This window comes from Pinus tabuliformis, chromosome 3_1 (genome assembly GCF_031772625.1).
Source record: "Pinus tabuliformis cultivar Carrire ecotype Pingquan chromosome 3_1, CPIR1, whole genome shotgun sequence".
Lineage (NCBI taxonomy): Eukaryota > Viridiplantae > Streptophyta > Pinopsida > Pinales > Pinaceae > Pinus > Pinus tabuliformis.
Window position 1 is genome coordinate 158906337 of NC_142301.1, and position 16948 is coordinate 158923284.

A 16948-nucleotide genomic window follows, 5' to 3' on the forward strand; every position below is an offset into this window, starting at 1 on the left:
TATTTGGCATTGGCGGTCAAAACGGAAGATAATTAATTGGATCGTTCGTTAGGCACGACAAGTCTGGTAAGTCCAAAGTTGCAATAAACAATAGCTGCCGATTAGGATCCCTAAAACTCTGAGTCATTATACCAGCCCCAGGAGGAGGATATCCAGGATAACTAGGAATGGGAATCGCGTTTGGGATATTGTATCCTCCTGGAAAACCAGGATTAACCGGATCGTACTGGGGTTGTTGTGGTTGTTGATAAGTGTACCCAGGATACGGTTGATACTGGTAAACTGGCTACTGGACAGCAGGACCGAATTGGTACTATCCCTGGTACGGTTGATAAGTGAATTGTGGTTGACTTGTGACAACCGTACTTAAACCAGGTTGTCCTACAGGCATCTGAACCGTAGTTTGAATCGTGGATCCAGACGATGGTAAAGATGTCTGAGGAGTAGATACAGGAACAGTAGAAACCGGAGCTGTCGATACTCCAGAAGTAAGTGGGGTAGATTGAACAGATGTTGCGGCAGTTGCAGCAGTCGTTTGAGATGGAGTATGAGGCAAAATAGGCCCAGACTGAGAAACTACCGAAGGTACAGAAGTTTGAATATTAGACTGGACTGGTTGCTGGGGTGAACCAGAAACTAAGGGTTGTCTAGTTTGAGATGACAACTGTACATTTGGCTGCAACACCTGTTGAATTTGCGATGGATCCCACACTATGTTTATTCCGGGGTATTGACCCATAATAGGTTGAGGATATTGAGATCCATAACCGGGTTGAGGGTAGGATTGATAATTGAAAGGTACATTTCCTGTACCTTGAATATAAGATTGACCTTGGGGTGGTTGGAAACCTTGATTCGAGTACTGACCTTGGGGTAGATACCCTTGAGGCACGTACTGATACTGGGGTTGACCTTGAGGTATAAATTGATACTGGGGTTGACCTTGGGGTACATATTGAGTTTGGGGTTGACCTTGAGGAATGTATTGTACCGTAGGCACGTATTGTCCTTGAGGTTGCCCCCCAGATGCAAATTGTGTACCTTGAGGTTATCCCCCAGGCGTTAATTGAGGCTGCCCCCCAGGCGGTAACTGGCCACCTTGAGGTTGAGAATTGGGGATAGAACCTGACATCATAAGAATGTCTTCCACGCTCAACGGCTTTGCACCATTGCTTCTAGTGAATATCCTTTGTTCAATGGGTTGAGGAGACGCTCTCGAAAAAGTACCAGAAAGTGACTGATACCCAGAGGGAACAGAAGGACCGCCGTACAAAAAAGATTCAGGCGATTGAGTAAACATGGATGACTGACTTGACATATTTACGGGAGTATAAAAACCCCTAGGTGGATAAGGAGCACGAGGTGGTGAAAAACTTAACCCTGAGTTGTCCAAATAATTAGTTAAGGAAAGATACCAAGTAGTACTTCTAGGTGGACTGTAAAAAATTGATTCACGCTCCCTTAGATCAATAGTAGGTTGATTTTCAGGGATAGGGATGCCTATTTCTTCTTCCGGAGCAAGTTCTTCAATAGCTGTCAAACCAGAAGGAAGATTTTCGGTGATTACTCTTTCTACCCTAGGTGAATCAGGAGCACTAGAAGTTGGAGAGACTAACCCCGATGTTGGAGTAACAGGTTCAGATATCTCAGGTTCTTCGCCTATATCACTAGTAGATGAAAAGCTACCAGCAAGTTCGGAAACTGAAATAGCTTCAGGATTATAACCTGTTTCTAGAGTTTGGTAATCAGGATGAACAACCAACGAAGACTCTCCTTCTTCAGGTGATCTTACTTTACTGCCACTAGGAGTTACGAAGACTTCAAACCTTCGTAATGGCCTGGGATGTCTTCAGGAGGTTGGCCCCGAAGTCTACGGGACTTCCTCAACAAATCAGCCACGGTTACAACCTCAGGAGACTGGCCCCGAAGTCTACGGGACTGTCTCGGTAATTCAGCCACAGTTAAAACTTTTAACTACTGCACACGCAAACAAAGTAAAATCTCAAAGCAAACCGCCTAAAGTCTCTAAAGAACCAAACAAATTCGAATCACATGCCTAAAGAATCTAGGGCGTCAAACCACACACAAACAGTAACCTTCCGGACCGAAAACACTAGTTGGTGATGAAATCCAACATCGCAGAATTCAGTACAGAAATGGCGGGTGGAACAGTTACTCCGGCAACCTGCTTAATGAATAGACTGGACCAAGTTCCTCCACTTTAACCGTCTCGAGTGAAGTGAACCCCCCAGAAAATCCAAGTGAGTCTAGCCGACGTCTGCTCCAGGTACAGTGGGATCTTCCCTCAATCGTCACCTTAGGAAGAATCCTAAAGATAATAGTCACTAAGGTCACCAATAGCAACAAATATACCTGGGGGAATAGTCTACGATCCGATACACACGCAAGGGCAGAGTAACAAGCTCAATCCCCTTGCCGGCTCCTTGACAATAATCCAAGGTTTACCGACAAGTGACCCCACGCTGCTCAACAATGGTTAATCCGAGGTTTACCGTTTGTAGTACATGCATATCTGGCGTCGTTCCCAATGAAGGAGGATTGATCCCCTCACTGGTTTGGACACGATCTCGTGCTTCTCCTTTAAGAGGAGCTTTCCCAGAGCATAAATGTAACTATTGGATTTATCCTACCGCAAGATAAGCTACTTGTTTGGTTTTGCTGTCTTGGAGAGTTAATTACTCTCCTACTCCAAGACACTAGCCTGATCTATATTGGTGTATCAGAGCCCTAGTAAATAAAAAGTTACTAAGTGAATTTTACTTTAAGCGTTAATTTTTATGGCTTTTCTTTAGGACAAAAGGTAGCGGAGATGAAACTGATGGTGTGTAGACTCGACTCAAATCCACTAAAAAGATGCACCTAGGATGAAAAAACAATCTTTCCTTTTCAATGAATTCCCTAGCTAAGAGAGTTGGAGAATGCAAAATTTATAAAGACAACTTTCTTGGCAATGAAAATCAAAGAAACAATCTCTTTATCTTTTCCAAAGCACACAACACAAGACCACTAATTATTTCACGAAAACTTCCTTTCTCTTTTCAAAGACTTCAAACGCTACTAAAACAAACTTTCTTCAAAAGAGATTTTGTATTTTTTCCTATTTTAACAAAGCATATAAAACTACTTAACAAAAATCAAATTTAAGATCTATGAAAATCTAAGAGAAATTTACCTAAAAGCAAATCTAAGAGAAATTTACCTAAAAGAAAATCTAAGGAGGTAAAAGCCTACAAAATATAATTCCAGGTTGTTTTACTCAGTTACAATTCAACCAAGGACTAATTCATGCGGAATCATAAATCAGTCAAAAACAAAAATAAAAAGCTTTTGTTCTTTTTCTTAAGAATGAAATTCACAGCTTAACAAACAAGCCTTCTCGAAATTCTGCAAAGAGACAACACAACGATAGGTTTCTCAAACAAAGGTGATTTTACGAAAGGTCTGACTCCTAAGAAGACTGAAAAGACCAGGGATATCCAAGGTTTTTACAACTTCTAAAGCCAGAGTCACTACAAGACCAATACAAAAATCAAACCTAGGGCTAGAATTTCTACGAACTTCACTAAAACTCTTGATGCTAATGAAACAAGCTTAGATGAAAACTTCTGACAGGTAACCAGTGGATCTGGGCAGCAATAAATAAACTATAAACAAAATCTAAAAGGTAAAAAGGAAAAAATTGCAATTTTCTAAACTTTTGACAGGGTACGTAGGAAACTTGTTTGCACAGGTGCGGCCACGCTCTATGTACAAAATAGAAGTGCGTACAGGTACGCACTGTGCTTAACGCAGAGGGTGCGTACTGCTCTCAAAAACAAGAAAAATAAAAAACTAACTCAATCCTAAGCTATTCCACCCAAATTCACAGTCAATCAGTCAAAAACTAGAAAGAAATCAAGGTTTCTCAAATCAAAGTATCAATCAAAAGAGAAATCAATCAAATCCATGGATTCCCCAGTATGGTCGCCATTTTGTCATGCGGAAAGAGTCAATTTTGCGGACAAAACCAACCTCCCTAGAAAACAAGGCTTTTCTAGTGACAAACAAAACAATCAAGAACTATCTTTCCCTAAATATGCATTTAAAATAAAAGCAACCAGGTGTTTAAGGCTTACCTCTAGTCCAACGCTGTTTGTAGTAGCCAAGTCTCTCCGATCCAGATGAGCTCCTTCTCCTTGAAGCCTGCATTCACTAACAAGCAAACGATTACATAACACCTGAATAACTCATATAATAAAACATATTCATCATAAAGACCAAGGAGTTTATGAAACAAATTATATATAACAACTTGTTGAGAAAAATGAACTTAATTGTATTAATTGGAAACAAAAGAAACCATTACAACCAGTGCCTTGGTGTTGTGCAGGTCCCTCCCAGGGTCCAGCAAGAGTTCTCCTCTACTTTGATCAGCTCACCCACTTCCAAATGAAGATAAGAAAGGATTGGAATCTCTCCTCTCAAGCTCTATAAGGGAGTCCTAATTTCAGCAGCATCTACCCTTAGGAATGTTCAGCCTTCAACCTCTCCTCCCTCTGGCCCAATGCCTATATTTATAATGCTTTGGAGGAAGTTAATCAGGTCCACCATCAATGGGATAAGCCCCTCTTTCAAAGGGATAGCTCCCCTCTTCATGGGATAAGTTCCTCTTTCATTGGGATGCATGAACCATCTGGAGGCGCTCAATCCACGTCAAACCATCTTCTAGAATGCTCTAGAATCGACCACAAGTAAGTTTTTTGAAGTAAAACTTGCGCCTTTTGAATTTTACAGGGGTACGCACCCACCCCTTTACAGACAGAGCGTACAAGTACGCAGGTATTATGAACTTGAGGTGCGTACACGCAGGTAAGAGTAAGAGAAAGTGCGGAGCCAGAGTTATATTGATTTTTAAAGGTTTTCTCTCTTTTTTGGAGTTTGACATGAGGAGCAGAGGTATAAGACTTGCCAAGGAGGACAATATGGTTATTGATGGAGCCATACTGACTGTAAATAGTCATGGTGACAAATTTTAGTGTAACAATTCTATAAGATCTAATTGCTTGACAAGGTATATATTTTAACCCTTTTATATTATATTGAACTCTTTCAAATTGAAATCTCATGAATAATTCATTATAATTTGTAGAAATTGTACCCAATATTCTCAACCATTAAATTCGTAGAATAACACCTACACCACTAATTGAAATTTCATACATTGAGATTTCTAATCATTCTATTCTCCCATACTCATTTTAATGTTGTGATATTTTCCCACACAATAAATATCCCCTCAATTAAAAAAAATTCATTGGATAAAATTTTTTTGTGGCACTCTACCAATATTTTATCAATGAAGTAATGGGTACTACCTAAGTCAATAAGAACTATGACCCTTTGCTTCTTAACGTAACCAAAAATATTCAAGGTCATAGGAACAACAAACCTACAAATGTATGAACATGTATCTTACAGTTTTATGAATCAATGTCATGCAAAATATATGTTTTATTTCCAAATCTTTTAAGTTGACAAGTTCCTCCTCACTTCTTTGTGTGGATGCCTCCATTTCCTCTTCATCATTATTTCCCATGCTGAAGAATTTTGTTTCTTAATTCTTATGCCCTTTTAACTATTTGTTGTTAGAACCAAAGCATATTCCTTTTGCTCGTATTTCGTCCATTTCCTTCTATCATATTCTACTAGGTTAAGGTAGGGTTTCCTTGTGTGTGGTTCCATGGTAGACTTGTGTACAACCTTATTCTTGGCTTGAGTATGATAAGAAAATTTCACAGATTACGTAATGTCTTCTAGTTGTTTTAGGAAAATACTATTTAATGTCTTATTTTAATCCACCAACATAAGATTCCAATAAATTTTAATCACTTATGCTATCCACACTTGTGGAAAAAACCTAAAATTATAAATTATAGTCTTCAATATCACCAAATTCCTTAATTCTTGTCAATTGATTGAAATAGTCTTGTTCTCAAGATTTTCCATATTGTGCTTCTAAGTCTTGTAAATAAATCCAAGTATAATGATAATAATGGGGCTTCCTTTTAACTACTAATTAATACCATTGATAGGGTTTTATCTCAAAGTTCAAAGCTCTATGTGAATCCTTCGCTTATCATCCATAATATTGTGTAATTAAAAATATTTTTCTATTTGGTGCACCCAAGTAAACACCTCTATTCCATAAAACTTCTTTATTTCAACCTTGGGAAGTTTCATACCTTTATGAAACCATCCATGAGTAGCTCCATGATTAGAGTCAAATCCAGTTGAAAATTTCTTATTATTGGCAAGTTATACAACTTGAATATTACCTTCATTTTCATGAGTTACTTCAAACACATTATCAATTTTAAGGAACCTCCTATTCATGGATTCCACAATATTTTATTCCATTTGTTTCATATTATTATTTATTTTTCCCTTATTTTCCTCCACTTTTTGTTAGATATCCAATTAACGAATTCTTACAACTATGACAACTAACATTCCAACTTGGTTACCCAATAGTTGACATATTCTATTTATCTATGAGTCATGGATGAGTCTTCAGGACATTTAAGTGGTGTAATAGCTTCTATATATTTCTTTGGAGGCATGTAGGAAAATAATAACACTCCTCTTTATCACAACTTTTAGTCATCCAAAATAAAATGGATATTGTAATCAAAGGTTATGTCACTTGTAAGTTACATACCTTAAAATCTTAGTTTGGAGACTATTTGAATGGCTAACCTTTTTCTTAATATATATTTTATATTTTATATTTTTTTAATATGAAATTTTGGTTTGTAATGTTTTTATATTCTTCACAATTCCATAGTTCTATCCAAAATTTGATGTACCAAGCAAAAGTTATGGTAACATTCACAAGACTTGCTAATTTTTGGCCTCTTCTAAAGAGAAAACTTGTATAGCTTGCCCCATATCCAATTATTTCAACATAGTTCTCAAAATTTTACTCAAGGTACTACATTATGTCTCCTTATATCTATAAAAATTTCACAATCTGATGTATCATAGAAAAAATTATAGCGAAAATGCTAAGTTTACTTGTTTGAAATTAATTTTAGGACTATTCAAAAACCATCACATTTTGAGACTATATATCCAAATTTATAGTGAAACAAAATATAAAATTGTAATCATATGTTCACAAAGATAAATTTGCAATGTACTCAAAATTTCGCCATATGAAGCATCCAAAAAAAAAATTATAATGAAAATGCTAAGCTCACTTGTTTGAAACTAATTTTAGGATCCTTCAAAAACCCTAACTTCCACTAAGTATATCTCAGTAAATATAGTGAAAAAAAGTTTGGAATTTAAACATGTATTCCCAAATATCTTTCCTAATCATGATCCAAATTTCACTATCTAAAACTTCCCAAAAATAAAGTTATATAAAAAATGCCAAACTAATCTATTTGAAACTGATTTCAAGAGCATTCGTGAATCTTGATTTCCTGAGAGTATATCTCTGAAACTATAGGAAAGCAAAATCTGAAATATTAACTAGATGTTCCCCAATATTTCTCCTCGATATGTTCAAAATTTAACCATATGAAGCATCCCAAAAAAAAATATAGTGAAAATACCAAGATGATGCTTTGAAGCAGCAAAACCCTAGGATCATATGCTCTAATACCAAATGTTATGAAACTTGCACCTTAAAAATGATAAGAAACCAATAATTAGATTTTTGTTTGAGGGGGAAACCTTCTTTTATAATTAATACAATGTACAAGACAATATTTGATGATCCTAAGACTAGGTCTCATGTGTGTGTGTGTGTGTGTGTGTGTGAGAGAGAGAGAGAGAGAGAGAGAAGGAGTACAATTATAATTAAATGAGACCATAAAAGGTTTTAGCCAACCTTGTAATATAACCATTAAACTAATAAAAATGCTTATTATGGCCTTAACATAGGTTCCAAGGGCCATAACTAATGGTATGATGTTAGAAATATAAGGTTTATAATCACTTAATGACTATAATATTAAGAGGGTTACTTGTTATAAAATAAAATCTTGTACGTACAAGTGTTTATGTTTAGCTAAGAGTCTAATAAATCCTTGGTATTAGTTTTATTTTATAAAATAAATTCTCCCTATGTATTAAGAAACAAGGTACAAGTCTCAAAAATTTGTATATGAATGACTAAAACATATATATTTAGGAAAATAAACAAAGAGTCTAAGGACTCTTAATATATTATTTTCATTAGAATTTAGTGTAATTTTTGTATTACAAGTGCAATCTAGTTGCATGGAATTTGATTAACTCTAGAAGGTCATAAGGAACCCAAGGACTTAATGGAGTAGTAGTAGAGTTATACTCATCGGGTTCTGAGCAAACTCTAGCTTCTTACCAAAAAAAAAAAAAACTGAAGTTACAAAGTTAGAAAATTTTGGGTAGTTTTATATATCACATGAAAATTATATCCATGTGATACATAGCATATCACACAAAATAAAAATCCATGTGATATGGTGCATATAAAAAAATTAATATTTCTTTCAAATTGTCAAGCTAGGCAGTAACTCCAATAGGCAGTAAAACTGATTCGATTCATTCCATTAGGTATGTTATTGTTATATACAAAAGGGTGTGACTGCTCAGTTCATCTCCTGATGATTGTTCACATTCCTAATTTAATTATTTACATAAATTCACCCAATCATGAGGATTGGGTGTCAACATTCCCCCCCTTAATCTGAAGGGATGTTGGTGAGTCCAAGCATCGTTCTGAATCTTTCAAGCTTTTCTCTTCCAAGCGCTTTGGTGAAGATGTCTGAAATTTGCTCATTTGTGGAACAATGATGGAGATGGATTGTTTTGCCCTCAACATGATGTCAGATCAGATGATATTTAGTATTGATGTGCTTTGTTCGATCATGGAACTTTGGGTTCTTGGACAACTTTATTGCAGAGGTGTTGTCAATCATGAGTGGGGTTGATTGTACTTGTTTTACCTGCAAATATTCAAGAATTTTTCTGAGCCACACAATTTCTTTTGTTGCTTCAGCTGCTGCCACGTATTCTACTTCTGTTGTGGAATATGCTGGAACTGATTGTTTGTGTGATCTCCAGGAGACAACTCCCGATCCAAGAATCATAGCATATCTTGAAGTAGATACCCCAGTTTCTTTGTCTCCATCGAAGTCTGAATCAGAGTATCCGATCAAACTGAAGTCATCCACCCGTGTGTACTTGATTCCAAAGTCTTGAGTTCCCTTCAAGTACTTTAGAACTCTTTTTGTGGCAGACCAATGTCCCTCACAAGGCTTTTGCATAAACCTAGAGAGGATTCCAACAGCAAATGAAATGTCTGGTCTGGTACTAGTTAGGTAGTTGAGACTTCCTACAAGCTGTCTATACTTTGTTGCATCCTCAAATTCCTTTCCTTCAATATATGTGAGCTTTAAGTTTTGTTCCATTGGAGTAGTAAGAGGATTGCACTCTGTCATGCCAAACCTATTCAACAAATCTCCAACGTATTTCTTTTGAGAAAGAAATATGGACTTTGGATGTTGGGTTACTTCAATGCCAAGATAGTAATGAACATAGCTCAAATCAGTCATTTCAAAACTTTTCCCCAATTTCTTCTTTATGGATGCAATGTAGCTTTCATTGTTCCCTGTCATTAAAAGATCATCTACATATACCACAAGATATACAACTGTTTTTCCAACTTTTTTGACAAATAAGGTTGCATCATCAAGATCAAAATGATTGAAGTTGAGTTTCAGAAGATGCTCAGTTAGTTTTTCATACCAGGCTCGCGGTGCTTGTTTGAGGCCATACAAGGACTTCACAAGTTTGCATACTTTATGTTCATGTCCTTTCACAGCAAATCCTTCAGGCTGGGACATAAAAACATTCTCTTTTAGATCTCCATTCAAGAAGGCAGTTTTTACATCCATTTGATGGACTTTCCAACCGTTCTGAGCTACTAGTGCAAAGAGTGTTCGGATGGTGGCCCATTTTGCTGTGGGGGCAAAAGTTTCCTCATAATCGACCCCTTCCTTCTGTGCAAAACCTTTTGCCACAAGCCTAGCTTTGTGCTTGTCAAGTGAGCCATCAACTTTGTACTTGTTCTTGTAGACCCACTTGTAGCCAGTTGGTTTGGTTACAAGTGGAGGATCAACCAGCTTCCAAGTGCCGTTATTTATGAGGGAATCATACTCCTTTTGCATCGCTTATTTCCATTCATCATGAGAAGTAGCTTCTTTAAAGGAATTTGGTTCAAAATCTGTAGACAAGTTCAATTCACAATCATAAGAAACATCCATATCAACAGGTGAATTAGAGTCATCTACATCACCTCCATTTTGCCGGTTTGAATTTCTGGTTCCTGTTTTTCCAATTTCATCAGGATGAACACTTTCAAGTGTCTTTGTCAGCCACTTTGGGGGACCTTTCTGAGATGGTCCAGGCTGCTCTGTTGATTGAGTTGGGACTGAATCAAGATTGAGTCTCCCAATTCTATCAATTACATCACTTAAAGCATCATCTGTTGTTGGAGTTTCATTCGGGGGAGAGTGTTCTTCAGAAGAAGATTCCACATGTTGATCTAGAATAGGAATCCCCCCTTCAAGATGTGGAATCTGATTATCAAATTCTTGAAATGATTTTGTTTTTCCAAATCTATCCAAGCGATCAAGTTGTCGCTCAACAACATTGTCAGATTTGGATGATTCAAGAAAAAATACATCTCTAGATACAACAAACTTTTTATTTACTTCATCATAGAGGCGGTATGCTTTGGAGGTGTTTGAATACCCCAGGAAGATACACTTACGACTTTTAGCACCAAGTTTGTTTCTATGTACCTTTGGTATCAAAGCATAACAGGTGGAACCAAAGACCCTGAGATGTTTTACCGAAGGAACATGTCCATACCACAATTCATAAGGAGTATTGTTTCTTATAGCATTAGATGGACATCTATTCTTTATATATGCAGCACGTATAACAACATCAGCCCAAAACATTATCTTTACATTTTTGAAGAAAATAATGGATCGTACCATATTCAAGATTGTTCTATTCATTCTTTCAGCTACACCATTCTGTTGGGGATTACAAGGCACAGTTGTTTGATGTTTGATCCCATGTTGGCGAAGATAGTTTTCAAACTCATTTGATGTATATTCTTTTCCATTATTAGTGCGAATAGACCCAATATGAGATTGTGCATCATTTTCAATCCATTTATGAAAATTCTTGAATGTTTGAAAAGCATCAGATTTGTTGTTCAATAAATAAACCCAACACATTCTGGTGTAGTAATCAATAAATGTCATGATATATTTATTTCCATTTGCAGAAGGAACAGGCATTGGACCACATAAATATGAATGAATGAGTTCAAGCTTCCTATATTCTCTTGAATGTGAATCATGAAAAGACTGTTTGCTATTCTTTCCTAGAATGCAAGCATCACATTGCTTAAGTTTCCTAGGAATTGTAGGCAAACCAGCAACACCATTTTTCTTCAATAAGCGGAGACTGTCATAGTTTAAATGTCCAAATTTAGCATGCCATAATAAACTTGATGGAAGTGTACCTTCTTCATGATGAGAAATATATGAGAAATGTTGTGCATGGGCAGAGGTTCCTTGCAGTTTGAGAAGCCTTTCTTATTCTATTCCCCTCATGACAAGTGAGTGGTCAGATGCTTTTCTTACCTCAAGCTTGCCATCAAACATATGAATGGAGTGACCTTGCTGGCAGATGTGGACCAAGGAGAACAAGTTTCTCTTGAGCTGTGGGAGATATAGTACATGATCCAGAAGAAACTCTGGAAGACTAGGCAGTTTAAGCCTGATTGTGCCAAGCCCTGATGGCTTGATTTTTGATTGATCTGCAAAGTATACTGCTCCATCAACATTGTCAGTGAAATCTTCAAAAAAATATTTTCTATGAGTCATGTGACAGGTTGTTCCTGAATCAAGCAACCAATCATTTTTCCAAGAAGCAAGTGAAGCATTAAACAAATCTTCATTTACTCCAATGTTACATTGTGCCTCAATATAGTGAGCGGATTCAGGTGCTTTACATTTGTATGTATCATCAGTTTTACCTTTCTGTTGGTTTCTTTTCTGCTCAATTTTGTCCCATGGTAGCTTGCATGTAGAGGCATCATGTGATCCATTTCTTTTGCAGCAAATATAGTGTAAATCTGCCTTTTCTCCTTGAGAATGTCTGCCCCCCCTGCCTATGAAATATCTTCCTCTTCCTCTTCATCCACCTCTTCCTCTTGTAGAATCTTGAGCAGGATGCGTTTCTTTATGAGCAAGGCACACAGTCTCTTCAGAAGATTCAGGGGCTGTCTTCTTTCTGAAAGCTTTCTCTCTTTCAGCAAAATTTTTCACAAGAGAGTCAAAGGTTATATCTTTGAGATTTCCATTTGCTTGCAATGACTCAAGATAATTGGAATAAGTAGGATAAAGTGCCTTGAGAAAAGAAATAAGAGGAATATCCAGCTCAACTTTAGTGGAATTGATATCATGCATTATAAACTTTACTTCAGATGCAAGAGAAAGAGGATCATTATTTTGCAGTTCAATAGTGAAGAGTTTAATCATAAGTTGAACAACTTCAAGTGCAGAATGTGAGTCATAGAGTTCTTTCAGCTTTTGTAAGGCTTCAAAGGCAGTTGAATATGACGAAATATAGCGACTCACCTCTTCATTTACAGATGCTGCGATTAATGCATAAGCTTTGCTGTGCTTGTTTTCCCAAATGATGAGCTCTTTGTCTGAGGTAGGCTGTACTGGGTCATTATCTCCTTCTCCGACACACACTCCTTTCCACAACTCATTGAAGATGAGGGTGTGTTTTATCATCCGGGACCATTCAGGATAGTTATTCTTGCCAGTGAGAACTATTCCCACCATGGATATGATTGAATGCATTTTGTAAAAAAATACTTCTGCTGATAGAAAAATACTTCTGTTGTTAATGTATAAAATTGTACTTTTCGTGGAGGAAAAAGTGGAGCTCTGGTGTAAAAATTGTAAAAAAGATTGCACTCTTATAGGACAAAGGTATTACCAATTCCTATATGGTGGAGATGATATCACTCGTGCAATGTACCAAATAATACAATGTTTAAACAATACATACGGCTGCATTAAAAAAATACATATGGCTGCCTTCAACAAAATACATGTGACTGCGTTAAAAAATACATATGGATGCCTTCAAAACCATATAACAGCAACACATCTCCACGCAGATCATATGAAAATCTCCAGGTAAAAAATATGGTTCTCAGAAAAACAAAAACATGTAAGCCAAGAACGCAACAACTGAAGTCACAAAAGACGCGCCGACAGAAGGAATGAAGTCACAAAAGAAGCGCTGGCAGAAGGAATGAAGTCCATGGAATAGTCTCACTGTAGTTGTTCTGTGGAGACCTGGGCTCACACACCATTAACTGAACAATAATTTAAAAACTGCGCTGGTAACCAAACCAAATCAATCACCAGAGAGTATGTCAATTATGCCATGATCCAAGCATGATTTCCCAACTCACTTACCATTCAAAGGATTCACTTGATACGAACTCAAAACTTAATCATGACTCCATATTTGAGCTCGCTCTGCAATCTTTAAATCAATTTTCTCCAGACCTCGGACCTCGCTTAATCATTACTGCATAATTAAGAGGAAAAGCTCAAAGCCGAAGCTTGTGCCGTCCACTGAACTCCATTCTTCAGCGGAAATCTAAAACAAACTCGACAATCTTAAGCATTCCTTTATCATCTGATGAAATTTCGAGCTCTTATCAACAGAGTTTCGCCAGTTGAGAAACGATACCAATTTCAATCAAACGCAACACGAATTGCTATCAAACACAATACCAATTGTAGTCAAATGCAATACCAATTGCTATCAAATGCAATACCAATACATCGAAAAACATTTGTCTCCCTTCCACTCTGGACAGAGGCGTTCTTCTGGTCCACAAAACGCAGAGAATTATTTGACATGAAAGGAAAGACTTTACAGGATTCTCGGATCAGAGCAACGCATCGTTACTATACCAAAAACAAAGTTGGATCAGTCCTACGCACCAAGAGGGAGTAACATTCAAAAAATTCGAGAGATATTTCAGAGGACAAAGGCATTGATACCATGTCAGGGCAGTGATCAGGTCAGGACAACACTTAGGAATAGGAATGCATATGATAGACCAGTGTACAGACATGTCAGGACAATGCTCAGGTCAGGACAGTGCTTAGGAATAGGAATGCATATGACAGACTGGCGTACATCCCACAGTAGCAAAAAATAAGGGAGTTACAACTATTTTGAGAACTTGGCTCTGATACCATGTCAGGCCAGGCAGTAACTCCAATAGGCAGTAAAACTGATTCGATTCATTCCATTAGGTATGTTATTGTTATATACAAAAGGGTGTGACTGCTCAGTTCATCTCCTGATGATTGTTCACATTCCTAATTTAATTATTTACATAAATTCACCCAATCATGAGGATTAGGTGTCAACACAAATAAAAAGAAATCAGTACATGAAATAGACTTAGCAAATTTTGAACTTTTGAGGGCTTAAACATTTTCCTTATAACTCCAAGCCAATTTTTTCCATAAATATGATGTACATCACCAAATATAACTTTTCTTAGTGTTATAGCACTATTTACCACTCTTGGTAGATCTGGTGCTCTGATAATGGCCTAGGGCGACCCTTCCTTCTAAACTTGGTCCAAAATCTAAAAAACAGTGTTTTATTCCCTATACACTACTTTTCCCTGTGATAAAAGCATGTACACGCGGGTCAGCGGATACCAAACCTGCATACATATGTTAAAATACTTAAAAAAAAAATTCCTTAATTTCGGGTGGAGTTCATTGGTTTTACCTGTTACTCACCTCCTATTGCCCATGGCCCAACTGTTTCCCAACTAAAAAAACTAATTTGGAGAAGTATAAATAAACCTCCATGGGAAGGCCTTAGGGGAGAAGATATGAGATATTGATACTATTAAATGAGATTATCCCTGATCGAGTCTGATGAATCCTTGTGCCTCTTACACTCCCAAAAGCTTTAGGAAACCCTCGTTTCCTTGTTATAGATATCCTTCATCTTGCTTGAGATATCCTTGTATTGGTGATGGAGGAATATTGTTGAAGGTCGGGAAAGGACGGATCCAGAGGACGGTTCTGCTTGGATCCAGAGAAGGTCTCAGGTCATATTTCTCCACTTTACTTGTAGCTAACTTCAATAAAAGGAATGTTGTTCAGTTTTCGATATTAAATGTGTTTATGCATCAAATTATGTTGTAATTAATTTATGAATCTTATATTGATTTATAATTGGTTATTCATTTATACGATTTAAGGTTAATATCATGAACATGCTTTATATTTCTACTGCTATATATGTTCCATTTGAATAATTTTTAGGTTTCAAGAACATCAGGAGAAGATGAGGGTTTGCACCATGCGGGATCTACCCAAACGTAGGACATCCGGGTAAGGACACTCCTGCACAGTTCAGTAGAATAAGCATTTAGGTTGATTTCCTAAGAATTTCTTATTGTGGTTTTCCCTCTACTCTGTTGGGGTTTTCAACCCAAATCCCTAGGGTGGTCTCACCTGCAACATAATTGGTGACTCTGCTGGGGATAACATTCTTGTTATTCCTGGTTTGGGTTGTTTGTTCTCAATCAGGGTTCAGTTTCTTGATTGCTTGCTTTTGCAGTATTGATTGGTACATCAGTGTCCCAGGCATCAAGCCTGATCTCCTTTATCAGACTTTGATTTTTTTTTTCCTAATTAAGCTTTGTATATGTTGTTTCCTTTGATTACAGTAGCGTATACACACAATTTTCTTTAAATATGACTTGCATATATGCGAGTTTCCTGTATTAGAAACGGATGTGCATGCTTCTGTGTCTTTACACAGTCGCATATGCAATTTTTTGAATTGTTTTTTCAAATCTTTCTACCCAATTGGGTCTACTGCCTGGTTATTTATGTTGTTGTATGGTCATCTTCTATCTGGAGAACTCAGTTCTCCTGCAAGATTTCTTTCTCCAAATCTCCTTCTCACTGAAAAACTTTGGCCTAGAATTGCTTCTTAAACAAGTTTGTAGTTTGTATCTTGGGTTCAAGGCTTTGTTTTGAAGTTCTTGGTTGTTCTAGTCTTCCAGAATAGGAAATTATTTTCCATTTCATTTTCAACCCGGATTTCAAGTTCCCTTGCTTTGCTTTCCCTTGTTTGCTGGTGTAGTTGTTTTCCTTGCTTTTTTGAGAGTCTTTTTGACAAGTTTGAAAGTATTACTTTCCTAGGATTTTTGTCAGTTTGTTGAAATCCTTTTCTTCTATTTGGATCAGTTTGTACAAGTTTGTAGTCTTTCTTGTTCAAGTTTCATTCATTTTCAAATTTATAACTTGTGAGATTAAAAGAATCCTTGTGCTTATTTATTGATCTTTCGAGTTTTAGTAGTACTTTTGTGACCTCAAAAAGTTGCTTTTGTTTCCTTAAAAGAAAATCACAAAAACATTGCTTTTGTTTTCTTTTTCCCAAGCTTTTGGTTTACGGTTTCTTTTGTTTTATCGTTGAAAAGAAAATTGTGATCTTTTGCAATTTTTTATGCTTGCTTTGAAGAGAGATTTGTGTTCAAATTTTTTGCCCTCTTCATTTTTAAGTTAGATTATTGTCTCTATAAAGAATTGCATTTGCTTATGAGTGTTGTTTAGGATCTTGCATCATCATTTTGACTTGCATTAGGTTAGTTTGCATTTTAAAGCATTCTTAGTCCCTTTTAGTTTTTGGGTGTGTTTGGATTGTTTTAGGAAAGAAAAGAAAAATATTTTGCTTATATATAGGTTTTCATAGAACCCAAGTAGAAATCACTCTTCATCGAAGAAAATGACTGCATTGATAT